This window comes from Sus scrofa, chromosome 13 (assembly GCF_000003025.6).
Source record: "Sus scrofa isolate TJ Tabasco breed Duroc chromosome 13, Sscrofa11.1, whole genome shotgun sequence".
Lineage (NCBI taxonomy): Eukaryota > Metazoa > Chordata > Mammalia > Artiodactyla > Suidae > Sus > Sus scrofa.
Window position 1 is genome coordinate 131,982,562 of NC_010455.5, and position 26,417 is coordinate 132,008,978.

Below are 26,417 nucleotides of genomic sequence, written 5' to 3' on the forward strand. Positions count from 1 at the left end.
CTAGATCCTGGCCCAGCACAGCCCCCACGTTCATACAACCACATAGCCCACAGCTGCTAAGGTCAGACCCTCCCCAGCCATTGGAACACTTTTTGTCCATTTGTATGTCCCACAGGCACTAAATTTACAAAGCTGGTTGTGGAGGTGTAAATCCATGCCTTGCTTGGATGCAGGAAGGGATTTCAGTCCTGCTTCCTAAGTTATGGGGCCCCTGTGGATCAGTTGTGTTTTCAGCCCCATCTCTGAGTATGGGAACCTTCTGGTTTCTGCTCCCAGGGCCAGCTAAGGCAGCAGTTGGTACAGGGGCCAGCCAAGGTTGCAGCTGGGTTGTAGGAGCCAGCCCATTTGGCCTCTGGGCATGCTCTCCAGAAGCTTGCAGAGGCAGGGGTTGGCTCATGCAGAAGGAAGCTGCTGTGGCAGCCCCACCCTCAGCACCACTTAACAATAGTGCTTCACTTCTATGGTAGGCCCAGGATTCTTTTGGCAACACTCCCAATTGTAGCCATACCACATTCCAGCTCCTAAGGCTATCTCCACAGAGCCAACACCATTCCTCTTCCCTGGGTCTATCCTCTAAACCCTGAGTTTCAGCACACAGCCTCTCCTATACCAGCAGATGTGCATCTCAGGCTGGAGTGTAGTGTCGGCATAGACCTCTTTCTGTTCTACCTGCTGTAAACTGGTTGTTGTGCTCTCCTCTGAGCCTCTGAAGCTCCTTTTTTGTCCCAGATGATCTCCCCACCAGTTAGGGGCTTTCCAGGATGTGGGAACCTCTCCTCCCCTTCAGCTCCTTCCCAGGGGTACAGGCCCCATCCTGCATCTTCTTTTTCTTCCTTTCATCCTACCTAATTTTGTAAAGATCTTTCTGGTACTTTCAGGTGTCTGAGGTCTTCTGCTAGTGCTCAATAGCTGTGAGAACAGTTCCATTTGTGAATGTATTTTTGATATATTCATTGGGGGGGGTTCCACAACCTACTGCTCTGACATCTTGGTTGGAGCCCTCCATAGCTATCCCTCATAGGTTACAGGGTACAGCAGACCCCCTTAAATGTGATTTTGTATTCTGTGGTTTAATTTACACTGCCAACCAAGCCCTTGGAAGGGTTCAAAAGGTCCATCTAGCTGTAGATGTCGGCTTATATTATTTTGCCAAGAAGGACTCAATAAAATTGCTGGAAGGGCTGAAGACATCAGCTCCTGACTGGTCCTTAAGGAACAGATCTCAGAATCACACCCCCAAACTGGCCTATAATGGAAGATGACACAATCAGGAAAGTAGAGAATCCACTAAATTTGTTTCCTGGAACTTTTATCTCAGGGTCAGGAAGCTGTTGCTTGCCACCGCTACCCCATCTGCCTCAAATTCTCATGAAACTAGTGGTTAGTCATTGGGAAACTGCCTTAGAAAAACCAACATCTCCATGACGCCACTTTCCAGCAGAAAACTGGTGAAGCACCAGGAAGATGGTTATCACTTTACATCTGCCTTCTGAGTCTGGTGTGAGAGTGTTGAATTCTCTTTCTGCTTTTAATATTTTCTCTTTAGTTTTAATTTTTTGTCATTTAATTTCAAGTCCTAATGCATTTCTCTATGGGTTATTCTTGTATGGGACTCTCTTTGCTTCCTGAAATTGGGTGACTGTTTCCTTCTCCAGGATAGGGTAGTTTTCAGCTATTATGTCTCCAAATATTTTCTAAGACCCATTTTCTTTCCCATCTCCTTCTGGGATCCCTACAATGCAAACATTAGTGAGTGTGATTGTATTTCTGCAGTAATATTTATAATTTCTCCTCTTTTCTTATTTTATTTTATTTTTTTATTTTTATTTTTTTTATTTTTTGTCTTTTTGCCTTTTCTAGGGCCACTCCCATGGCATATGGAGGTTCCCAGGCCAGGAGTCTAATCAGAGCTGTAGCCACCAGCCTATGCCAGAGCCACAGCAATGCAAGATCCAAGCCACATCTGCAACCTATACCACAGCTCACAGTAACCCCGGATCCTTAACCCACTGAATAAGGCCAGGGATTGAACCTGCAACCTCATGGTTCCTAGTCAGATTCATTAACCACTGAGCCACAACGGGAGTTCCTATTTCTTATATTGTTTATTTTTTCTTCTCAGTGAGCCTAGAGGTTTGTTGATTCTGTTTAGATTTTTAAAAGCCAAATCTTGATTTTTATTTTCTATTGTTTTTAATCTCTGTTTTATTCATTTCCTCTCTATTTTTTATTACCTCCTTCCTTCTGCTGACTTTGGATTTTTTTTGTTCTTTTCCTAATTCTTTTAGGTTGTAGGTTAAATTGTTTATTTGAGATTTTTCATGTTCTTGAGGAAGGCCTGTATTGCTATAAACTTCCTTCTTAGAACTGCTTTTGCTCCATCCCATCGATTTTGTAAGGTAGCTTTTTCATTGTCATTTTTCTCAAGGTATTTTCTGATTTCCTTGTTGTTTAGTCTCCCAGTGTTTTTTTCCCCCCATTTTTCTTTTTGTGGTTGATTTCACGTTTCATACCACTGTGATATGAAAGAGGTTTGAAATAATATCTGTCCTCTTAAATTTCTTGAAGCTTGTTTTGTGACCTATTATATGGTCTGTCCTAGAGAATGTTCCTCACATGCTTGAAAAGAATGTGCATCCTGGGTTTTTTGGATGGAGTGTCCTGTAGATATCAATTATATCCAACTGTTCTATTGTGTCATCTGGAATCTCTAATTGTTATAGACTTTATATCTGGAAGATCTGTCTATTGATGTCAGTGGGATGTTAAAGTCTTCTACCATTATTGTATGTCTGTCAATTTGTCCCTTTATGCCTGTTAGTATTTGTTTCATATATTTATGTGCTCCTATTTTGGGTCCATATATGTTACTAAGTATAATATCCTCTTCTTGTATTGATGCTTTTATCATTATATAGTGTGCTTCTTTGTCTTCCTTTATGGACTTTGTTTTAAAGTCTCTTTTGTCTGATATCAGCCTTGCTACAGCTACATTATTTTCATTTCCATTGCATAAAGTATATTTTTCCATCCCCTCACTTTCAATTTATGTATATCTTTTAACCTACAGTAAGTCTTTTGTAGGCATGCTATTGTAGGTTCTTCTTAACCAATCTGTCACTCTATGTCTTCTGATTGGGGCATTTAGCCTGTTGACATTTAAAGTAATTATTGGTAAGTATGTATTTATTGCCATTGTAAATCTTATTTTCCAGTTGATTTTGTAGTTCTTAGTTCCTTTCTTCTTGTTTTTGTTTTTACTTTTGTGGTTTGATGATTTTCTTTTGTATTATGCTCAAGTTCCTTTCTTTTTGGTTTTTGTGAATCTATTGCGTTTTTTAATTTGTAGTTACCCTGGTTTTCAAGAATAATAACCCATAACTACATTTGCTTGCTTTAGACTGATAGTAATGTAAGTTCAAACACATCCTAAAAGATCTATTTTTTTATTTCCTCCCCCATATTTTGTGATTTTGATATTCTATTTTACATCTTCATTTTATCCTTTTATTCTCCATTGTAGTTATAATTTTTTTACAAAATTTATTGTTTTCAATCTACCTATTAGCTTATTTAGCTGCAATTCAATACTTTTATTTATTTGACTTTCCTATTTTTTTTCCCCTTTCCTATAGATTCTGGTTTCTTTTCTATTTTGGGATGATTTTTCAATATTTCCTTTATTTTAAGTTTAGTATTGCTGCATTCTTTTAGTCTTTTATTATTTGAGAAATTCTTAATTTCTACTTCTATTCTAAATGATAATCTTGCTGGATAGAATATCCTAGGTTGTAAGTTTTTCCCTTTCAAGACTTTGAATATATCATACCACTCTCTTCTGATTGGCAGTTTCTGTAGAGAAATCAGCTGATAGCCTTATGTGGGTTCCCTTGTATTGATTTTTCTCTCACTGCCTTTAGAATCCTCTCTTTAACTTTTGCCATTTTAATTATATGCTTGGTGTGGTTTTGTCTGTGTCGATTTTGTTTGGGACCCTCTGTGCTTCCTATACCTGGATATCGTTTCCTTCTTTAGGTTTGAGAAGCTTTTAGCCATATTTTTTTCAAATATATTTTCATCCCTTTTTCTCTTTTTTCTCCTTCTGAACCTCTATCATGTGTTAGTTGGAACACTTTATACTCCATAATCTTGTATGTTGCTTTCATTTTTTTTTCATTTGTCTTTCTGTCTGTTGTTCTGATTGGATAATTTCCATTATCCTGTCTTCCAGATCACTTATTCATTCTTATGCATTATTTAATCTGCTGTTCATTGCTTTCAGATTGGTTTTATCTCAGAAATTGAGTTTTCTAATTTTGATTGGTTCCTCTTTATAGTTTCTAGTTCCTTGTTACAGTGATCTGCATTTCCATCAATAATCTTTCTTAATTCCTTTAGCATTTTTGTTACCTCCTTTCTGAACTCAGGGTCTGGTAGAGTGGTCAGTTCTGTTTCATTGTTTGTTCTTTCAAGGGATTTTTCTTCTTATTTTTAATGGGGAGTAGTTTCTCTGCTTTTTCGCTGATTCTATGAATTTAGGATAAGAAGTTATCTACTTTGGTCTTGAAGGGCTATTTTTATGTGGAAACATTCCTGTGTAGACTGTGTGGGTTCAGTACTTTTAGAGTGAGGGCTGTTTTTGTTATACATGCCAGCTATGCCTTTTCTCAGCATGTGTGGGCTGTTGTCCCCTTGATAGTAGGTATTTTGGCATTGTGGTGACCAAAGCATGCACTGAATTTAGAGTGGGGCCTCCTATTTGCTTTGTGATTTCATAACCCTGTCATGGCCAGGGTCTGCTCCCCAGTTGTTGGAGTAGAAGCCCCTAGATCTGGCTCCAAGCTGCAGTGTGAGGCAAATGGGGCTGGAAAAGGAACCATTGTATGTTTCTTCCCAGGGGCTGTCCTAAGGGACATGCAATTCTATAATGTTTCCCACCATTGGGAACCACTGAACTGCCAAACTCTGCAGAAGGCAAATTTGATGCACGTGCAGAAGCACAACAAGCTAAGGAATGCTGGTGCAGAGTTCTAAGGTACAGGGTCTCCTTCAAAGACAAGACAAGGGAGTTATGCTTTAACCATGAGCAGCTGCAGTATGCCCTAGAGGTATGCACCTGTAACTAGTTGCTAGTGGTTTCTTTTGTTATTTACTAAGAGATGGCTTTGTCATTGCCTGCACCCAATTTTGCTCATTAACCTACATCACCTTCCCTAATAAAAGTCATGAGGGCTAAAGCCTTTGTTCTGAAAAACAGAGTGCCTCCTGGTCTCCCACTTTCTAAAAAAGTCTTGTGTGTTTTGTTATACCATACCATCCCTCTTTCAGGATCTCATATGGCCCTGCAGTGCTGGACTCAGTATCCCACCATCCTCTGGATGTGCCCACAAAGTCCACTGTTCCTGGACCTGCCCCCAGATCCAGCTCCAATGTCAGCCCTGCCCCTAGCATGTGAACCCTCACAAAGTCTGCCATGGCCATAGCCAAGCCCCACCACAAGCATGCTGACAGTGGGGTTCTTATGGCAGACCCACATCACACTCTGTGTGCACTGATAATGGGGCTCCTATGGCAGACCCATGACCTATCTTGCTTGCATTAACAATGATATTTCAGACCATAGTCCTGGCTCTTTGGCTGTCTCCATGCAGCTAAACTGAGTCCTCTTCCAGGGTCTATTGATTGAAGCCTGAGTTTCTGTACCTAGCCACTGCATACTAGCAGGCATGCATTTTTGTCTAGGAAGCATGGTGACATGGTAGCCTTCAGTGCCAGTCTCTCTGCCCCTGATTGCTATCAACTCAGAATCTGCACGTGCCTCTCAGACCATTCCAGCACCCTATCTCTCCCAGTAGACCTCCCATCCCACAAAGGGGATTTTCAGGGCAATACAACATTTCCTGTTTCATAGCTTCTTCCCAGGGTGCAAGTTCTACCCCAATTCCTTTTTTTTTTATCCTACCTGGTTATGTAGGGATCTTTCTTGCAGCTTTTGTTGTATAAGAGCTATTCTGCAATATTTCAGTTTTCTGTGAGAATTGTTCTATGTCGAGATATATAATTGATGTGTTTGTGGGGAAAGGTGAGCTCCATAATCCTACTCTACCATCTTGATCTCTGCCCCTGAATTATTTTTTTAAATTGAGCAAGAATTTAAATATTACCAGAACAGTTATCCAAGATATGTAACACTTTTTTATTTTGAAATAGTTTTAGATTCACAGAAGAGTTGTAGAGTTACTACGGAGAGATTCCCTACACCCTTCACCCATCTTCCCTCATGTTCATGTCTTACCTAACTAGGGTACATTTATCAAAACTGAGAGGTTAATGTTGGTACACACTATTAACTAAATTATGGATTTATTTGGATTTTACTAATATCTTTTTCTTATTCCAGTATCTAATCCATGAGACCACATCATTATCTCTCCTCCGTGTCCTATTGTCTTTGTCAGTTTTCCAGAGCCTGCTGCTCTAAACCAGGGGTTCTCAGCCCTGACTGTCCACTAGAATAACCTAGGAAGCCTTTGAAAATCAGCAAGTATAGAGCCATCCCCTAATTATACCAGAGTTGCTGGGTGTGGGCAGGGCTAACATTTTTTCCTAAAGCTCCAGGTGATTCTGATGTGCACCCAGTCAGAGATGAGATTATTGCTCTTAAATAAATTGCTCAGAATTCCTTCTTATCCAGGCAGAGTTCTTGGTATGAGCAAGTGAGTATTTCTAATTTAATTTTTAATGACACATGAATATTTAAATACTTCTTTATAGTTCTTACTAGTGCTTTATAACTATTTAATCACATCAGAACATTGCAGACAAAGGTTAAGTCTCTTTTAGTTATCCCTCAATTGTAGTCTCTTCTTCTTCTCCAGAGATACAGACACTTAGCCTTATGACTTTGGCTTATACCATTACAGACATTTTTCTATGATTTTTCATTGAAACTTAGGAGACAAGATGGTTTTTGTGTTTATGGTTTTAAATGGTATCATCTATGTAACATTCTGCAGTATATCTTTTCACTTGATATATCATAGATTTATCCACATTGTGACATATAAGTGTAACTCATTCATTTTAATGGTTTCATAGTATTTCATAGTATGAAAATACACTAACATTTATTTATGGACATTTAGCTTATATCTTAGTATTTGCTCTTACATGCCTTTCTGCCATGTACATCCTTACATGTGTGACAGAATGCTCCTTGAAATATAGTGTTTATGTCAATAATCACAATACCATCTGGTTTCCAGAATGATTCTATGTAAAAGAATGAATATATAGAAGTAGAAATGCTAGACTTCCAAGGGTGTGGAGTCTGCATGTTTCATTCTAGTTTACATTATCTTATTCACATCCTAACCAGCTTTCCCAAATGATTCTCACTTTAGTTGTCCAGAAGTGGTATATAAGAGTACCAGTTTTCCTGACATTTTTGCCAAAAATTAATTTATCAAACTTCATAATGCTTGACAACAAAGAGGTAATAAATGTTACCCCTTCTTTTAATTTGTGTTCAGTGACTATTTTAATAGAACTCTAAAATACTAGAGTTGAAAGAGACCTCATTGATCATGCAGTCCAATCCCTCTGTTTAAAGAAGAATTTTTAAAAATTGTATAGGAGTTGCCGTTGTTGCGCAGCGGTTAACAAATCCGACTAGGAACCATGAGGTTGTGGGTTCGACCCCTGGCCTTGCTCAGTGGGTTAAGGATCCGGCATTGCCGTGAGCTGTGATGTGGGTCACAGACGTGGCTCGGATCCCGCATTGCTGTGGCTCTGGCGTAGGCCGGTAGCTACAGCTCCAATTCGACCCCTAGACTGGGAACCTCCATATGCTGCAGGAGCGGCTCTAGAAAAGGCAAAAAGACAATAAATAAATAAATAAATAAATAAATAAATAAATAAATAAATAAATAATTGTATTTAAGTAATACATGAACACATTATCACGGTAAAAATCTAAAATAAAATTGAGATATATTGAATAAAAAAATGAAAGTCCTCTTTTGCATCCTCCTCTGGCCCCCTTACTAAGAGGTAAACCAAGGTTAGTAGTTGGTATATTTTGATGACTACTATTTTGTAAATGCACAAAAATATAGTGAGGGGTGATAGTGTTTTATGTAAAAGGGATACAGCTCTGTATATTTTTCTGTAGTTATTATTTTCTTATAAATATACCTTAGAAATCTTTCCATATCAGCACACAGAAATCTAATCTATTTTTTAACTGCTATATAACATTCTATAGTGAGTGTATTAGTTTTTATTGCCATGTAGCAAATTGCTCCCCAATTTAGCAGCTTAAAACAACACACATATATCATCTCACACAGTTTCTGAGGCCAGGGGTCTGAGAACAGCTTATGCTGGTAGTTCTGAATTAGGGTCTCTTGTGAGGTTGCAGTTGAGCTGTGGGCCAGGACTATAGTCAACTGGAGACTTGGCTGGGGATAAAAATTGCAGTGTAAAGTGTCTCGCATACATGGGTGTTGGGAAGAAGATTCAGTCCTTCTTTGCATGGAGCTTTCACAAAGCTGCTCACAACAAGGCAGCTTCCCTAGTGATGAGAAAGAGGGAGTGAACCCAGGATGGAAGTTGCCATCCTTTTATAGCCTGAGCTCAAGAATAGCATGCTATCATTCTGCCATGTAGTGGCTGTTGGTCATGCATAACAACCCTGGTTCAATGGGAGAGGACTATACCCAGGGCAATACCAGGAGGGGGGATCATTGAGGGCCATCATGGACCGCATGACAGTAGCAGTCTTCATTTTTTCACAATTACATGCAGCACTGCCATGAACATCCATAGGCATGCTTCTTAATGCACCTGTACTTCTCTCCTAGTCTTAAAAGTAGAATGGTTGCATTCTTTTTCATTTTCAAACAGGGAAATTGAAACCAGAGAAAAGTGACTTCTCCAAGGTTACGCTGATAATCCCCTACAAACCCAGGATTAAATCTCCAGTCACCTGACTTCCAGTCCATTCCATTTCCAGAGCCATTATGTGGGCAAGGTAAATATGGGCAGAGATTTCAACACAGTACGTGAGATAAAGCCTGGGTGGTAATTGTCAACAGTCTGTTCCCAGAATACCAACAAACACATAACAGCTAATTTTGCACTTTGTAGGTGCTAAATATATGTCCCTGCACTCAAAGGCTAGGTTAGCCGGTACACGAATGCCTAGTCTGGATTAAAAAGAAGCTGGTGGAAACAAGGAATCCTTTCTGTGCTGTAATTAACAGAAACACTAGAGTTGGACAGACCTGTGTTTGAATCCCAGCTCTAGTCCTGTGTCTGTGGGCCAGCCATGTAATTCCTCTGACCTTGTTTCTTTATCCAAAAAATGGGAAGGTGCAGAGTACCTGCTGCAGGGGGTTGTTCTGAGAATTATAGCTGCTGATAACATGTGATGTGCCAACACAGGGCCTTGTCTACTTCATAGAGGGGTTCCACGAGGCTTCTGTTCTCTGTATGTTCTTTCTAGTTGATCCACTTCAGTTATCCATCAAGCCTCCTGAGTGAATGAACTCCATTTTCTGAAAATACATGATGCCTACAGAGCCCATTTTATTCCCTTTTCCTACCTTTTGATTCTCAGTTATTGACAATGACCATTATTTTGTGCCCTATATTTCCTGTTGTGAACTATGCAGATTTTTGATGAACAGGAGCGTGATAAGTGTGGAGCCCACTGAGGGCTGCACTCCAGTCCAGTGCACAGTGCTCTTCCTGCCTCCTGGGTGCATGGCAGTTGTCCAGGACACTGTCCCTGCAAGCCTCACCTGAATCTTCCTCCCCTCTGTGACTTTAGCTCCAGCACAGTACCCAGCACTTTAGAAGTGTCTGGAGAGAATGAATGAATGAATTATTGAATGAATGAAAAGAAATCAGTTTAACCAAATCAAGTGAAATGGGGTTTGTCACAAAACACATCTTTGGGACATCGGATAATTTCCTAGATTCTGATTTTATTTTACTTTTTTTTTTTTTAGTCTTTTTGTCTTTTTAGGGCCACACCCACGGCATATGGAGATTCCAAGGCTAGGGGTCTAATTCGACTTGTAGCCACTGGCCTCACTACAACCACAGCAATGCAGGATCTGAGCTGCATCTGCAACATACAACACAGCTCACAGCAACGCCAGATCCTTAACCCACTGAGCGAGGCCAGGGATTGAACCCACATCCTCATGGATGTTAGTTGGGCTCACTAACTGCTGATTCATGATGGGAACTCCTAGATTTTGATTTTAAATGTTAGGAGGATTGGGGGATATGGACTAAGTTGGACTTCTCAGGTGTCCAGCAGAAGGAAGGAGAGGGTAGAGTGGGGCAGGAAGTGGGGAGGGGGCAAGTGCCAAGTTAATTTTCCATGTGGTCATTTAAGGTGCCCTTGGGACTGCAGGGTAGACACCATCTACTGGGCAGGGCTTGAAAGGCCATGACCTTTCACCAGCTGATTAGCAAATGGGCTTTTGACCACAGCCACTGGATTTCTGCAAGCTTTGGGAAAGGATTTCTGGGCCCCTCCATGATCTTTAGCATCTAAAGCCAACACAGGGTTTCTGGCCAGAGTCAGACAAGGATAGAGATGTAAAGATATAAAGGGGGAGTGACAAGTGTCCCAGGCAAATGATTCTCAAGACTCAAACCAGAAGGATACAGGCACCCTCTCTCTTTCCAGATCCTGAATGGCCAGATGACACCCCCACAGGGAACACCTGAATTTGGCTTCCCAATCGTACTCCTCGCCCCAGCACTGCCTCCCCAGCTGTGGAGAAGACTTGAATCCTGGAGGGAGGCTGGCTTATTGGCTTCAGTGAAGACTCATTCTCTCCTCTGCTTGGAAAGCCCCAGGGAGCCAGGCTGGGCCCTTCAGCTGCCCTCTATAGTCCAGAGGGAGGTGCACCCCTGGAGGGACCTTGGCGGGAAGGGCAGGGCTGGGGCTTAGCATGGCCATGATGCCACTCCCAGTGAGCCTTCATGGGTCACAGCAGGCACTACCCTTGATGAGCAAAGGCATGGACAGGCCAAGGCTCACACAGCACTCTCATTCCAAACCCCTTCTCTTCTTCCTTAGCAAGTTTCCTGTTGAAAGATAAACATCCTGCCTGTGATCAAATGGATTTCTCTTGATTTACTTTCCTTTCCTCCCAGGCCTGCACCAGCCCAGACAGGTCAAAGAGCAGGATTCCAAGCCATTGAAATGGTCTCTGGAGAAGCCTGGAATTTCCCTGTGACACAAGTGTGGTAGAAGGTAGCAGGGTTGGTCTTCTGGCAGCCAGGACCAGGGGTTGCCAGCACCCTAGGATCCCTTGGTGAGTGGGGCACCTCTCGGGGTGGGAAGGGGACCTCATCTGTTTGGCGAACTTGGCCGCTGGTTCCTGAATCTCTGCGTTCAAGGAGCCTGAGGGGCTTATGTCCCAGGACCATGTGGTCATCACAGAACATTTACATCCCAAATCCATTTTCCTCCAAAATTGCCCAGGTCAGAGTAAGTGAAGGCAATTCTGGACACTTTGGTAAATCAGTGATTCAGTTATACTCTAACTGGGCCTTTAGAACCGACAATGCGGTTCCCTGTGTGATTCTTGAGCTCTGGAAAATCACCTATCAGACACTGCAGGAAACAGGGGTTCCAAAGAAGTTGCCCCACATGGTCCAGCTGAAGACCACTCCAAAGGGTAAACTTAAAATAAATTGATAATTTCAATGTAAAATTCCTAAAAACACTGCACTCAGCTATGTTCTTAAGCAAATAAGTTAATTTGTGTGAAGTAAGTCAAAGACAACTATTATATCACCTAGATGTGGAATCTAAAAAATAATATAAATGAATCTATACACCAAAACAGAAATAGACTCACAGAAAACAAATTTATGATTACTAAAGGGGAAAGGCAGGGGGAGAAATAAATTAGGAGTATGAGATTAATATATATGTAAACTACTAAACATAAATAAGCAACAAAGATTTACTGCATAACACAGGGAAATGTATTTATATCTTGTAATAACCTATAATGGAAAATAACCTGCCAGGTATATGTAATCTGCATCAATTTGCTGTGCACCTGAAACTAGTACAATATTGTAAATCAACTATACTTCAGTGTTTAAAAATTGAATACAATATGATAACTCAGGGACCACCTCAGGCCCACTGGGAAGCAGAGACAAGGGCCCTTACATGGGTGGTTTCTGAAGGTTAAACCTACCTTCTAGCTGGTAAGTCTAAATACAGCTCTGATCTGGAGCCCCAGCTGAGGCTTCCTCTCCTGATGGAATCTTATTTGTATTAATGAGGACTTTAAAAATGAGGAAGTGGTTACCCAGGTATGTACTATTTGCAAAGATGCATCCAGCTGCACACTTAAGTATGCTCTTCTGTATGCAAAGTAGATATGGTAAAAAGCTAAAACACTGCATATGTTCTCAGGTATCAGCTATATCATCCAAAAAAAGTTGAGATGCTAAAACAAATAGCTGAACAAAATCTAAAATTTTAGTCCTAGAGAAAGTTCCTCAGAATGGTCACTTTCCATCTTGAATTACCTTCAGCATGAGGGTAGGAGAGTATAACAACAGTCCTGGATACACTTTTTCTCCTGAAACTAAAGTGTTTAACAGGTACATATCAGCAATAGCAGCGCTGGATAAATAGGTCTGAGTGAAGATCAGCAGAGACAGGGATCAGGCAGGGACTTTTCGGTGCACCTGCACAGACACACCTCGCAGTGTCCACACTGAATCAGACGGGGTTCATTGCATAGGTTAAAAGAGAATGGAAGAGTGATTGGAGCTGATGATTGATCATTTTCTTTCCCATCCAGGAAGTGATGCAACTTTGACCTTCAAGGTTCAGAGAAGTCTGTTTAGGACACAGCGAAATTGACAGCTTCAATCCCAACCACTGTGGAATTTCTAGGCTTTCATTAGTGCAGAAGAGATGGAGTGGGGAGAAGGTTTCAGGCCTTTATGGTTTCAAAGAACAAGGACAAGGGGCTGGAGGACTTTCCATGTCACATCTGCTTCTTCCCACTTCAGGAGTCTTTATGTCCTTCCCATCTTCGGCTGATTCAGACAGGGCTCTGGGGTCTGGGAAATGCCATGAGTCCCCAAATTCACCAAAGACAACTTGTTCCCGTGAGTTTGTTTGAAACCAGGCTGTTTGGAACTAGAGTATATGTCCCATGCAGTGAGTGTCCAGCCTGCCCACCAAGCCGATTGTTTTGTGTGTGTCTTTTTAGGGCCACATCTGTGGCATATGAAAGTTTCCAGGTTAAGGATCAAATTGGAGCTACACCTGCTGGCCTACACCACAGCCACAGCAATGCGGGATCTGAGCCGCGTCTGCGACCTACACCACAGCTCACGTACCAGATCTTTAACGCACTGAGCAAGGCCAGGGATTGAACCCACATCCCCAGGGATACTAGTCCAATTCATTACTACTGAGCCACAGGGGGAGCTCCCCGACCAAGTCTTTTAAATCTACCCATATAGCCTTAAAGTCCTGATAGTTCTGGGGACCCACCACCATGTTACCATGAGCAAACTCCTCTTACTCAGGGGGCAGTGGGGAGATGGGTTAACCTGTGCCCAGCAGCGTTCCCTCCGCACACACCACTGAGCACCTACTCTGGGCCAGGTCCTAACTGGGGAGAGACACAGAGATGGCCCCTCTACCTCAAGGGTCTCAGTTTAGGGGAGAACTCAGGACAGGAACCAAATACCTACACCTGAGACCAAAAGTGGTGCCATTAGGAGAGGTGTGAGTTGAGCGCAAAGGGGATTCACTTTGTCGCGTGGTGGGGGTGGTAGGAAATGGTCACAGCCAAGTGCAGTAGAAGCAGGGCACTGAGGCAAGAGGACACAGGGGGCTTTGGAGGAGGGGCTGGCCTGAGGCCAGGCAGGGAGGAGGGTGCATTCCAGGCCAAGGATCAGTGTAAGTGAAAATAGGATGAGCTTTTTCACCAGACTGCAGAAGGACGGGGACAAGGCAGGCACAGGGCCAGGGCAAGGCCCTGAGCTGGGAGAGGAGGCCTTTGTAGGAAGCCAGGCAGTGCTGGGCAGGAACATGAACACCAAGAGTCTCACAGGACACCCCGTGTTCCAGAAGCCTGGACACCCCGAGGCAGGCAGAGGTGGAATTCTCCAGGCAGCTTCTCTTAGCAACTTGCCCAGCTCCTCCCCAGGCTTCTCCTTTTCAGGTGGAGGGGCCCAGGGTCTGGACAGGCCAGCCCTGTCCACTTGGGAAGAGTCGAAGGGGGTCAGGGACAGAGTCTCCCTCCCACCTCTGGGGAGAGAAGGGGGTGCATCTTTCTCAGCTCCTCAGCCCGCCTTCTCCTCTGGGGCCTCAGAGGTGCCTCGGAGAGAGGGCCTCTTCTGTTGGGGACAAATCTTCTTCAGATCAGTGGGTTCATGCCCCCAAGGTTGTACAGATAACAGCACACAACCCTCATCCCCATCCCCCTGGTAGAGCTCTTTCTGGAGCAGCTGAAACAGTGTAAGTAACCTTCTATGCTTTCGCAGGGAGGTCAGAATTCAGAGCCAGCTGGCCAAGCCCTTTGAGTTCATTCTTCTGGATACCAGATGGGAGGGAGGTGCAGCAGGAGGTCTCCTAAAAGCAGACAGAAATGAGGGCTGGAGACAAAGTCTGCAGACAACCAGAGGCCTGCCTACCTGTAGCAGCTGAGGCTTGTTGGTTCTAATATCTGTTCTCCCCTGTTCCATGGGATATTTAGCTACGGATATAGCTGCTCAGAATAAAGACTACATTTTCCAGCATTTCTTGCAGTAGATATGGCCATGTGACTAAGATCTAGGCCAGGACATTTTCTTGAAGGGATGCACCTTTCTCCTTTTATTTCCCTCCTTCTTAGTGTCTGGAATGTGGATTTAATGGCTGGAATGGGAGCAGCCATTTGGGGCCATGAGGTAATCTTGGGTCTGAAGCAATATATAGAAAAGCGATGAGACAGAAGGTCACTGTGGGTTCTTGACTCCATGGGGCTGCTATACCGGCCCTGGGCCACCTACCTTGGGATTGTTCTGTGAAAAGGAAAGAGCCTTGTGTTATGCTTATGCCATTTGCTATCTCATTACTCTGGTATTAACTTAATATCAAACTTAGTATCACACCATTTCGCAAGGTGCACATCCAGCCTCCTCCAAGAAACATGGCCATAGCCCCCCCAAGTCCAAGTCGATCTCTCCTTCTCCTAGACCACCATTATAACACTGGTCATTATGGATAGAAAAGCATGGATAGTAGGTTGCTACTTGCAGAGCCCTTTCACATACATGTCTAAAAATTCGCCTCCTGTTTTCTGCACAACAGCCCTAGCTAGATATTACCTGCATACCGCAGGTAAGGAAGTGGCAGCTCAAAGGGGTAAATGGCTTTCTGGTTTGGCCACACTCTTCAGGTTAAATAAAAATTATTAATGCCTGTGTCCATCTTCCCTCCTGCCAGTGAGCTTCTCTGTGGCCCAGCGGGGGCTGATTCAACTCTGATTCCCTCCAGGGCTGAGGGCCCCACCCACAGCGGGTGCCGGGTAAATTTGTGCCGAATTGATTTGCTTTTAATGCAGCAGGTTCTCCTCCATCTGAGGATATTGATTTCTTCTAAACTGCCTTTCTCTGTTTGACATTCTCCAAGAAAGGGAGAAAAAATGCAAGAAAAAAGCTTGGTCCTTTTGGATAAATCTTTGGCCTTCAGAGGGCCAGGTGGCCAGGGCTTGGCAGTCCACAAAGGGGCCTGCTCTGGGGTGTCAGAGGACCCAGGACAAACTGCCGGGGACCCAGAGCTGGGGCAGCAAGAGGACAGGATGGGGGAGGAGGGGACTTCTGAAACTGGGGGCCCAGAAAGGACCCCAGCCTCCTCTGGGAGTGGAGAGGCAGGCCTGAGGAGCCCCGAGAAGGCAAAGAAAGGAGCTGGTTTCATAGCCAGATGATTTTTGCAAGTATTATTCCATTGAACCTCACAGCACTGCTCCAGAGTTGAGTGGCAGGCAGGTTCATCTTTTGAAAGAGATGGAGAGCTGCAGGAGGAGAAAGACAATGAAATCTAGCCACCCAGCTATAAGGAGAAAAACACTGCCCCAGATTTGCAAAGCTCCTGTGGGGAGGGAGGGACCTGAGGATTCTCCCTCATGATGGAAATAACTCTTCTCCCCCACATTCAACCAGGCTCTTCACTGGGTTCCAAGGCCAACAGCTTGGATCTGCCCAAAAATTCTTGGAGGACAGAGACAAATATTGCCCTTTTTAAAAGTTGGGGAGCCTGAAACCCAGAAAGGGAAGGTGACCCACCTAAGGTCATATGGCACCAAAGCTGAAGTCCCAAAGGCCTCCCCACCCCCACCCTGCACATGCAGCTTGCAGTGGATAAACCTGGAGAGAGTAGTTGGTCTCATCTGCTCACCAGCCCACAAACCCCTGGTGTTCCCTGCTGCTGTACTCAGTGCAGGGCCACAGAGGAGCGAAAGAGAGTGATGACAGGCTGGGCCCAGGCCAGGCCTTTCCTGAGGGGTTTGCAGAGCTAAGGAAAGATAGACGAAACAACCCAGGGTCAGCATGCCAACGATTCTAGCTGCAGCCCTTTAAAAAAGCTGCTTTCAGATGCCCAAGAAGGGCCCCTTCTGCAAAGCCAGACCCTGTCACCCCCGATGGGCTTTCCTGAGCTGCCCTGGAGTCTGCTCAGCCCCAGCAGCCACCAACCTGTCTGGTCACACTCTGCCAGGGTGCTGAGCAGTGTCATGTTCTCTTCCTTCTGGGCCCCCACCTGCCCACCATTCTTCATAGATGTGCGAGTGCCATTTAAATAAAGAGCAGCATAAAGCCAACCCCAGAGGTAGTCTCAAAACTAATGAGAATCATAAGCCGAAAGGATCATGTTCCCTCTTGTGTCTTACAGCCACTTGCCAAGTGAGGGGCAGGCAGCCGTTCAGATCTCAGGGGCTGGAGAGCAAAGCGGAAGGGAGGGCACATACCTCACCCTCATCCTCAGCCCTTCTCTGTCCTCCCAGATGCTTCTAAGTGTGAGATGTGAAGGATGTGAAACGCTTGAAACGCAGGCCATGCCAGGTGCGTGAAAGAGATTCACTTTTTATGAACTCCAGCCCACAACATCCTCAGAGACAGCCCCTGGGACTGCAACATCTAAGTGCTTTCACACATGACCTTTATTCCTTCGATTTGCCCTTCACGGTGTTTCCACAGGATTATTACAGCATCATTCTCACTCCACTCCCCGCCCCCAGCCCTACTCCCCACTCCCAAGCACCTTCCCCTCTGCAGTGAGAAGGCCCCTTCTGAACCCTCAGTGGGTCTTTGCTCCCCTGCCTCCAACTCTTCCATGGTGGCCCAGAACCCAGGGCAGGCTCTAGGCCCTGACTACACAGCAGAATCACCTGGGAGCTTTAAAAAGCTATGGATGCTCAAGCCCCAACTAGATCAATTAAAACAGAATTTGGGGGATGGGGGTGGGCTCTAGTCATTTTTAAAAGCTCCTAGGTAGTTCAAGCATAGACCCACTGGCCTAAACGGTAAAGAGAAAGTTATCTCTTTCTAGAAGAATGCCAACTAACAAAACTAGAAGGAATTAGAGACTTAACAAACCACCCTTCGCAACCACTGAGCAGTGTCATGTTCTCTTCCACAAGCCCATGGGCCTTCTGGGCCCCCACCTGCCCACCATTCTTCATAGATGTGCGAGTGCCATTTATAGAAAAATTGACACCAGCAAGTCCACAGAGCCTAAAACCATTGGGAGAGAGGTCGCTGGGGAATAGGGTATTCACTTAGTTCCCAAGAGATACCCCACCTGTAGGGTATGAAGGGATTCGACTAGAACATTGAGATAATGTGGTCCCACCTCCACCTGGGAACAAATTCTTAGGCCGGCTTAGGACCCACTGAAAGAGATACTCCAGAACTTGGGGTTCCAGCAATGATTTAACACAGCCTCCAGGTGATTTGAGTTTGAGAACCACTACACTCGAGGACTTCTGGGGTGGGCACCCTGATGCACTGCGGAAACCTCCTTGGAAAGAGTGACTCATCTTCCCGGCTGCTGGGAGCACCGCCGGAAGTCCGTCTCCACTCCCGGCCTGTGGGCGGGGTGGGCGGGGTGGGCGGGGTGGGGCTGAAGAAAGCCGCCTGCAGCAAGGTCTCGCTCGCTCCTGGGTGTCCCACAGTGGGTGAGCGATCAACCCAGGGGTATAAATCTCTGGCTCGTCACCCCGCCACCCGCACTCCAGGGCCTCTGGAATCAGCTGAAGCCTCAGCTTCTTCCTTTATGCGATCCTGCTTCCGCCCTTTGCGCCCACAGGTGTGGATGCTAACAGCGCTCCCTAGTACACACCCCGGACGCTGAGCTTCACCTTGGAGTCCACTTCCAAGCGAGCCTCCCCTCCAAGCCACAGCCTCAGAGGGCTCGCTATGCGGTTGAGCCTCTCGTCTTCAGCAGTACCATCTTCCTCACCCTCCCCACTGCGCATCACTCACACTGCATGCAGAGCTGGGCGTTAAGAACTCTGCATGCATCATCCTGTTTCATTCTCAGACCCACCCAGGATCTCCGTCTCCCAGGTGAGGCTCAGAGTGGTTCCGCTGGAGGGTCAGGGCCTGTCTGATGCCAATATTTTTCTATCTACCAAGCTTCCCTTTTCTCACCCTCCCATCTCCCAGGAATGTCCCTATTTCTGAGGCGGGGTGGAGTTGGGGTGGGGATGTAGAGGGTCTGGGAGCAGGGTCTCTGAAACTCACTGACACACTCAACGAAGTGCTGGGCTGACCTCAGGCTGCCCACAATATCCCCAGAGCCAGAAGCCAGGGCTCCTGAGTCCCTCAGTCCTGAGGTAGAGAAAGCACAAATCTGTCTCTAAGGGTACCTGTGAGAGTGCCAGGAAGGAGAAAGGGGAGGGGGCACAGAGAGGGCCCCAGGAGAACAGGAGACTTCCTGAGGGAAATGAGGTGCTGGACACAAGGCAGACACCCAGAAAGACCAAATACTTGGTGGCAGCCAGGCCACAGAGCAGCCACAGCACAGAGACAGGGACAGAGCCCAAGCAGCCCTGCAGGCACAGCTGCTCTGGGAGGCTGAGTCAGGGGAGCTCTGTGTGTAGGGGGAGGGTTTATTCAGGCCCAGAAAGCAATGGCAACTGCTGCAGCTCTTTCCCAGAAAGAAAGAACCCAGGCTGAGCCCACCCTCCCTCCTGGGAGACCCATGGCGGGGAGGGAAGGGCAGGGGCCTAAGAAGCAGACAGGCTGCTGCTCAGCTCTGCTGCTGGCCAACTGGGAGGATTTGAGTTAGTAATGTAACATCATTAAGCCTCATAGTCTTCATCTGTTAAATTGGTGTGAGCTGCTCTCCTTTCAGAGTTTTTCATTAGATTTAAATAACGTGAGTGATGTAGAGCACCTGGGGCTGATGAGGCCCACAATGTTTGTTCCATCCTGTTTCACCTTACCCTATGGCTGGTGACTTGGAAATAAATATGGACCAATCACAATGACCCCTGGAATCAGGCAGGTCATACTGCAGGGGCCTTATCTGCAAACGGTTGTTACCCATCCTTGAAGATACTCTACAACAGCAATTCTTTAAAAAGGATTCTGTGGTGAAATAGATTTGAGATGTCTTAGAGGAAAAATAGACATAGTTCTCTCCTGCAGAACTTCTCAGAGCCTTTAATTTGTGCAAGAGAGGATTGCAAATCTCTGAGAAAGGGATTCAGGGTGGATATGGGGTTTTGCAAACATTTGCCTAAGAAACCTTTTGACTTCTGACCACAAAATCTTTTTTTTTTTTAATAGCCATTAACATGTTCTGAGATATGCTGATCTAAGTTCATTCCATTATTTTAACAGGTGGAAGGCCCAGAGAGATGAATTAACATATTCAGGATCACAGAGAAACAGAGCAGAGATGAAAACCCAGCCCTCCACCATTTCAAGAAGCCCTGGAAAATGGGAAAATGGTAGGAGGTATTTCCTGACATTCTTGAGGGAGCTGGGATGGCAGTGGGGGCAGGTACTGGTGAGTCAGAGGGGCCCCGCTTTGCTTCTCCAGTGGAATCAGGTTATACAACAGCCTGCTGCCATTCACCCATCATTGTTAGTTAATGCTGGTCTCTTCATATTCCCTGGTACCAATATCTGCCTGAGTTTCTTACCAGTAATTTCTTTATGATCTGAGATGTGTATCTAACTCTTCCCTCAGCCTAGCTGTCAATCAAGGCTCTATGAAAATAAGCAGTGTATCAGTGAGGAGTGGTGCTGTCAACCTCTAGTGCTGGGTGTGTATGTGCAGTTGGCAGGGGACCAAAGCCACTTAAAGGCATGAAGAGAATAAAAGGTATCCTCTTCCCTCTGCACAGAAGGCTTTCCTTCTGGCAAAATGGTAGAGATAGCCCACTTCTCCAGGCAAGCTCTTCCTTATCCAGGCTTAGGCAAGACTGAGCAGAGGGATGATCCATTTTAGCTAAGGAGAGACGTTTAGCAGCTAGAGCCAGGCCTTCCTCATGCTCTGCTGATCCTGCACTGGGACTGTGGTCTTTAGGCTCCAGTGACTGTCAGAAAGAGAGGGGCCTTCCAACTACCCAGCCAATTATCTAGCAGACAGCCATAAAACCAGTCAACAAGCAATCTATCCATTCATCCAACTGGAATCCAAGGGGAATATGCAAAGAATTGTATAAGCAGTGATGTTCTGGTATGTTTAATCACTGGCAGTATGAGGCAAAAACCCTGGTTCGTGGTGTTTGACAGTTTCTTTTTTTATATATATTCTAGTTCATTGACAATGTTTCTTCAGTTTCTGTTGTACAGCAGTGTGGTTCAGTCATACACAGTTCCCTGTGCTGTACATTGCCCATCCATTCCAAATGTAGCTGTTCCAACCCCAAACTCTCCATCCTTCCCACTCCTCTCCCCTCCCCCCAGCAACCACAAGTCTGGTCTCCATGGCCATAATCTGTCTGTAGATAGGTTCATTTGTGCCATATTTTAGATCCCTCATATAAGTGATATCATATGGTATTTGTCTTTTTCTGACTTCACTTAGTATGAAGGTCTCTGTTTCCAACTATGTTGCTGCAAATGGCATTTCATTTTTTATGGCTGAGTAGTATTCCATTGTGTATATGTACCACATCTTCTTAATCCATTTATCTGTGGATGGACATTTAGGTTGTTTCCATGTCTTGGCTATTGTGAATTGTGCTGTAATGAACATACGAGTGCATGTATCCTTTTCAAGGAAAGTTTTGTCCAGGTACATGCCCAGAGTGAGATTGCTAGATCCTATGGTAGTTCTATATTTAGTTTTCTGAGCTACCTCTATACTATTTTCCTAGCGATTGTTCCAGTTTACATTCCCACCAACAGTGAAGGAGGGTTCCCACTTCTCTACACCCTCTCCAGCGATTGGTATTTATGGACTTGTTAACGATGGCCACTGTGACCAGTGTGAGGTAGTATTTCATTGTAGTTTTGATTTGCATTTGTCTAGTAATTAGTAATGCTGAGCATTTTTTTCATGTGCCTGTTGGTCACCTGTATTATCTTCTTTGGAAAAATATTTATTTAGCTCTTCTGCCCATTTTTGAATTTGTTTTTTGTTTTGTTTTGCTGTTCTGTGAGTTTGTGTATTTTGGAGATGAAGTCTTTGTCTGTTGCATTGTTTGCAAAGATTTTCTCCCATTCTAGAGCTGTCGTTTTGTTTTGTTTTAGGTTTCCTTTGCTATGCAAAAGCTTTTGAGTTTAATTAGGTCCCATTGGTTTTTTTTTGTTTGTTTGTTTGTTTGTTTGTTTCTATTGACCATATTCCAGGAGGTGGATCAAACAAGAAGTTGCTGTGATTTTATGTCAGAGAGCATTCTGCTTGTGTTTTCCTTTAGGAGTTTTATAGTATCTGGCCTTATATTTAGGTCTTTAATCCATTTTGAGTTTATTTTTGTGTATGGTGTTAGAGAGTGTTCTAATTTCATTCTTTTACATGTAGCTGTCCAATTTTCCCAGCACTACTTACTGAAGAGACCACCTTTTTTCCACTGTATGTTCTTGCCACCTTTGTCATTGATAGTTGACCATACGTGCTTGGGTTTATTTCTGGGCTTTCTATCCTGTTCCATTGATCTATATTTCTGTTTTTGTGCCAGTACCATATTGTTTGGATAACTGTAGCTTTGTAGTATTGTCTGAAGTCAGAGAGCCTGCTTTCTTCCGTTTCCATTTTTCTTTTTCAGTGTTGCATTGGCTATTTGGGGTATTTTTTGTTTTTATAAAAATTTTAAAATACTTCGTTTGGTTCTGTGAAGACTGTCCTTGATAATTTGATATGGATTGCATTGAATCTGGCCAATTTCTATGACATAAATATTCCCACTGTGGTTGAATTCAAGCTACCAAAACAATGTCACCAAGGCAGAGTGGGGAAAGATGCACAATGGCCTGTTTTTAGATGATATTTCCACCACACAGATACAGATAACTTCAATAGCATAGATAATTGTAAAATGGTATAAAATAATTATAAGGTGGTAAGTTTTGAGTATTGGTTATTTTTGCTTTTAAGATAATTTAATTGAAGTTTATATAGTTTAATCTTAAATGATGGTTGCATCTAACAACCTAAAAGGTGGTTCTGATCACTCATTCCAATGCAAGGGTGTATGTGTGTGATGTGGTGGGGAGGGATCACTTTGCCAACTAGCAGTTCTCCAGATACCACCTGGGTGTTGTACAATGTAACTCAGTTTGGACACTCTATCCAGAGGTAGCATCAGATCCCTCAGGTTAAGGGCTCAGTCCCACAGGACTTCCCCCACAAGCCCAAGTTCCAATACCAGTCACAAGTCCAGATTTGTTACCCATGCTTGTGACAAATCAGCTGTAAATCAGAGGTTCCCATGATCACCTTTCTTGGGTTTGATTAATTTGCTAGTGTGGTTCACAGAATTCAGATAAACATTTCACTTACTAGATAACCAGTTTGAAAGGTTGTAACTCAAGACCAACCAGATGGAAAAGCTGCATAGGACAAGGTACTGTGGGAAGGGATCTCAGGCCCTAATAAGGTGAGGTATGCCATTCTACCTGAAGCTCCATGTGTTCCACCGGGAAGCTTGCCAAACCCCATCTTTCTGGTATTTTGTGGAGGTTTCAAACAGAGGCATGATTGATTAAATCATTGGCAACTGATTCAACCTCCAGCCTATCTTCCCTCACCTTTTCCCCAGGAGGTTGAGGGGGGAGACGTGGCTTGAAAGTTCCAACCTCCAGTCATGGGTTATTTCCCCTGGCAATCATCCCCCATCCTTCAGTCACCTAGGGGCATCTCAAAAGTCACCTCGCTAACAACAAAAGATACCTTTATCTATCACTTAAGGGTTTTAGAAGCTTAGAAAGTTCTAGAAACTGAACTATTTATTTCTTATAACAAATCACAATACCACAGAACCAGATTGCACAACTCTTGACAAATTAACAATCAAACTCTTGCAAGCTGGTATGAGCCAGCTCCAGCACAAAGTAAATTTGAGGCACAGGAGATAAAGTAGTTTTGTTCATTTTGTTTTTACTGGGGGCAGGTGTTAAAAAGGGATTGCTAGTGATATGACAGCCAATAAGTTTTAAATCTGTGCTGGGGGAGAGAAGACCAGTCTGATTTTGGTGAGTGTGAATTATATAGTTTAAAAAGCCATCTTTAATTCTATTTCATTCATGTACCAGAATAACTTCAACCTAATGGTTTTTTAAAATTTTTCAGTTATAGTTGATTTACAGTATTGTGTCAATATCTGCTGTACAGCAGTGACCCAGTCATACATGTATACACATTCTTTTTCTTTTTGGGGGCAGGGCTTTATCTGTATTTTTTTTTTTGTTGATTTACAATGTTCTGTCAAATTCTGCTGTACAGCAAAATGACCCAGTTGTGTATGTAAATATATACACATTTTTTCTCATTATCTTCTATCATGTTCTATCACAAGAGATTGGATATAGTTCCCTATGATATATAGTAGCACCTCATTGTTTATCCATTCTAAATGTAGTAGTTTGTATCTGCTAACTCCAGACTCCCAGTCCATCCCACTACCTCCCCCTTGGCAGCAAAAATCTATTCTCCATGTCTGTGAGTCTTTCTTCTGTAGATAGGTTCATTTGTGTCACATTTTAGATTCCACATATAAATGATATCATATGGTATTTGTCTTTCTCTGACTTAACTTCACTTAGTATGAGAGTCTCTAGTTCCATCCACATTGCTGCAAATGGCATTATTTTGTTCTTTTTTATGACTGAGTAGTAGTCCATTTTGTATATGTACCACATCTCCTTAATCCATTATCTGTTGATGGACGTTCAGGTGTTGTCATGTCTTGGCTATTGTGTATAGTGCTGCTATGAACATTCAGGTGCATGTATCTTTTTGAATTCTAGTTTTGTCTGGGTATATGCCAAAGAGTGGGATTTCTGGGTCCTAGGGTAGTTCTAAATTTAGTTTTCTGAGTTATCTCATGTTTTCCATAGTGGTTGTACTAATTTACATTCCCACCAACAGTGTAGGAAGGTTCCCTTTTCTCCATACCCTCTCCAGCATTGTTATTTGTGTACTTATTAATGATGTCCATTCTGATCAGTGCAAGGCAGTATTTCATTGTAGTTTTCATTCACATTTCTCTGTTAGTGATGTTGAGGATATGTTGGCCATCCATATGTCTTATTTGGAGAAATGTTTAATTAGGTCTTCTGCCTGTTTTTTGATTGGGTTGTTTTTGTTGTTGTTTAGTTGTATGAGTTGTTTGTATATATTGGAGATTAAACCCTTGTCAGTTGCATTGTTAGCAACTATTTTCTCCCATTCCATAGGTTATCTTTTCATTTTATCATTTCCTTTGCTGTGAAAAAACTTAAGTTTTTGCTTCTATGTATATTGCCTTGGGAGACTGACCTAAGAAAACATTTATACAGCTGATGTCAGAGAATGTTTTGCCTATGTTCTCTTCTGGGAGTTTTATGGTTTCTTAAGTCTTTAAGCCATTTTTAGTCTATTTTTGTGCATGGTGTGAGGGTATGTTGTAGTTTCATTGATTTACATGCAGCCATCTATTTTTCCTAGCACCACTTTCTGAAAAGACTGTTTTTTCCCCATTTTAAATTCTTGCCCCCTTTGTTGAATGTTAATTGACTGTAGGTGTCTGGATTTATTTCTAGGCTCTCTATTTAGTTCCATTGGTCCACATGTCTGTTTTTTGTACCAGTACCACAATGTCTTGATTACTCTGGCTTTTTAATATTGTCTGAAGTCTGGGAAAGTTATCCTTCTGTTTTGTTTTTTTCCCTCAGGAAAGCTTTGATAATGCTAGGTCTTTTATGTTTCCATTTGAATTTTTGGATTGTTACAGTTCTGTGTGAAAAACATCATGGGTAATTTGATAGGTGATTGCATTAAATCTATAGATTGTTTTGGGTAGTATGATCTTTTAACAATATTCTTCCAATCCAGGAGCATGGAATATCTCTCCAATTCTTTGAATCCTCTTTAATTTCCTTGATTTAATGTTTTATTGTTTACAGTATATAGGTCTTTTCACCTCTTGGTTAGGCTTATTCTTAGGTATTTTATTTTTGGGGGGTGCAGTTTTAAAAGATATTTTTAAATATTCCTCTTCTAATATTCCATTGTTAATATTCAGAAATGCAGCCAATTTCTGAATGTTAATCTTGTGTCTGGCTATTTTATTGAACTAGTTTATCAGTTTGAGTAATTTTTGGGTAGAGCCCTTAGGGTTTTCAGCATATAGTATCATGTCATCCGCAAAGAGTGGCAAGTTTTACCTCTTCTTTTCCAATTTGGGTACATTTTATGTTCATTGGCTAATTGCAGTGGCTAGGACTTCCAGTACTATGTTGAATAAAAGCAGTGAAAGTGGGCATCCTGTCTCTTCCAGATTTTAGTAGGAAGGCTTTCAGCTTTTCTCCATTGAGTATTATATTGGTATAGGTTTGTCATAAATGGCTTTTATTATGTTCCCCTCTATACCCGCTTTGGTAAGAGTTCTTACCATGAATGGATGTTGGATTTTTGTCAAATGCTTTTTATGCATCTATTGAAATGATCATGTAGATTTTGTTCTTGTATTTTTTAATTTTTATTTTTTCTATTATAGTTGGTTTATAGTGTTCTGTCAGTTTTCTACTGTACAGCAAAGTGACCCAGTCTCTCTCTCTCACACACACACACACACACACACACACACACACACACACACACATATATACACATTCATTTTCTCACATTATCCTCCATCCTGCTCCATCACAAGTGGCTAGATACAGTTCTCTGTGTTATACAGTAGAATCTCATTGCTTATCCA

The 26,417-nt window shown here is 43.2% G+C and overlaps 3 long non-coding RNA genes across 4 annotated transcripts in view; 2 read left to right on the forward strand and 1 right to left on the reverse strand.

The window, feature by feature from the left end:
* Positions 1 to 11,146, forward strand: part of LOC110256393 — a 69,643-nt gene extending 58,497 nt beyond the window's left edge. The window contains exons 2-3 of the long non-coding RNA XR_002337837.1: positions 8,908 to 9,034; positions 10,709 to 11,146. This is a non-coding gene — a long non-coding RNA (uncharacterized LOC110256393). The remainder of the gene's footprint in view (positions 1 to 8,907; positions 9,035 to 10,708) is intronic.
* Positions 13,539 to 17,100, reverse strand: LOC110256397. The gene is made up of 2 exons (XR_002337841.1): positions 17,022 to 17,100; positions 13,539 to 14,647 (listed from the first exon to the last, which is right to left on the reverse strand). It is a non-coding gene; the product is annotated as an uncharacterized LOC110256397 (long non-coding RNA).
* LOC110256395 overlaps positions 18,503 to 26,417 on the forward strand; it is an 87,725-nt gene continuing 79,810 nt past the window's right edge. For both annotated transcript variants that reach the window (XR_002337839.1, XR_002337840.1), the window contains exons 1-2: positions 18,503 to 18,621; positions 19,903 to 20,012. This is a non-coding gene — a long non-coding RNA (uncharacterized LOC110256395). The remainder of the gene's footprint in view (positions 18,622 to 19,902; positions 20,013 to 26,417) is intronic.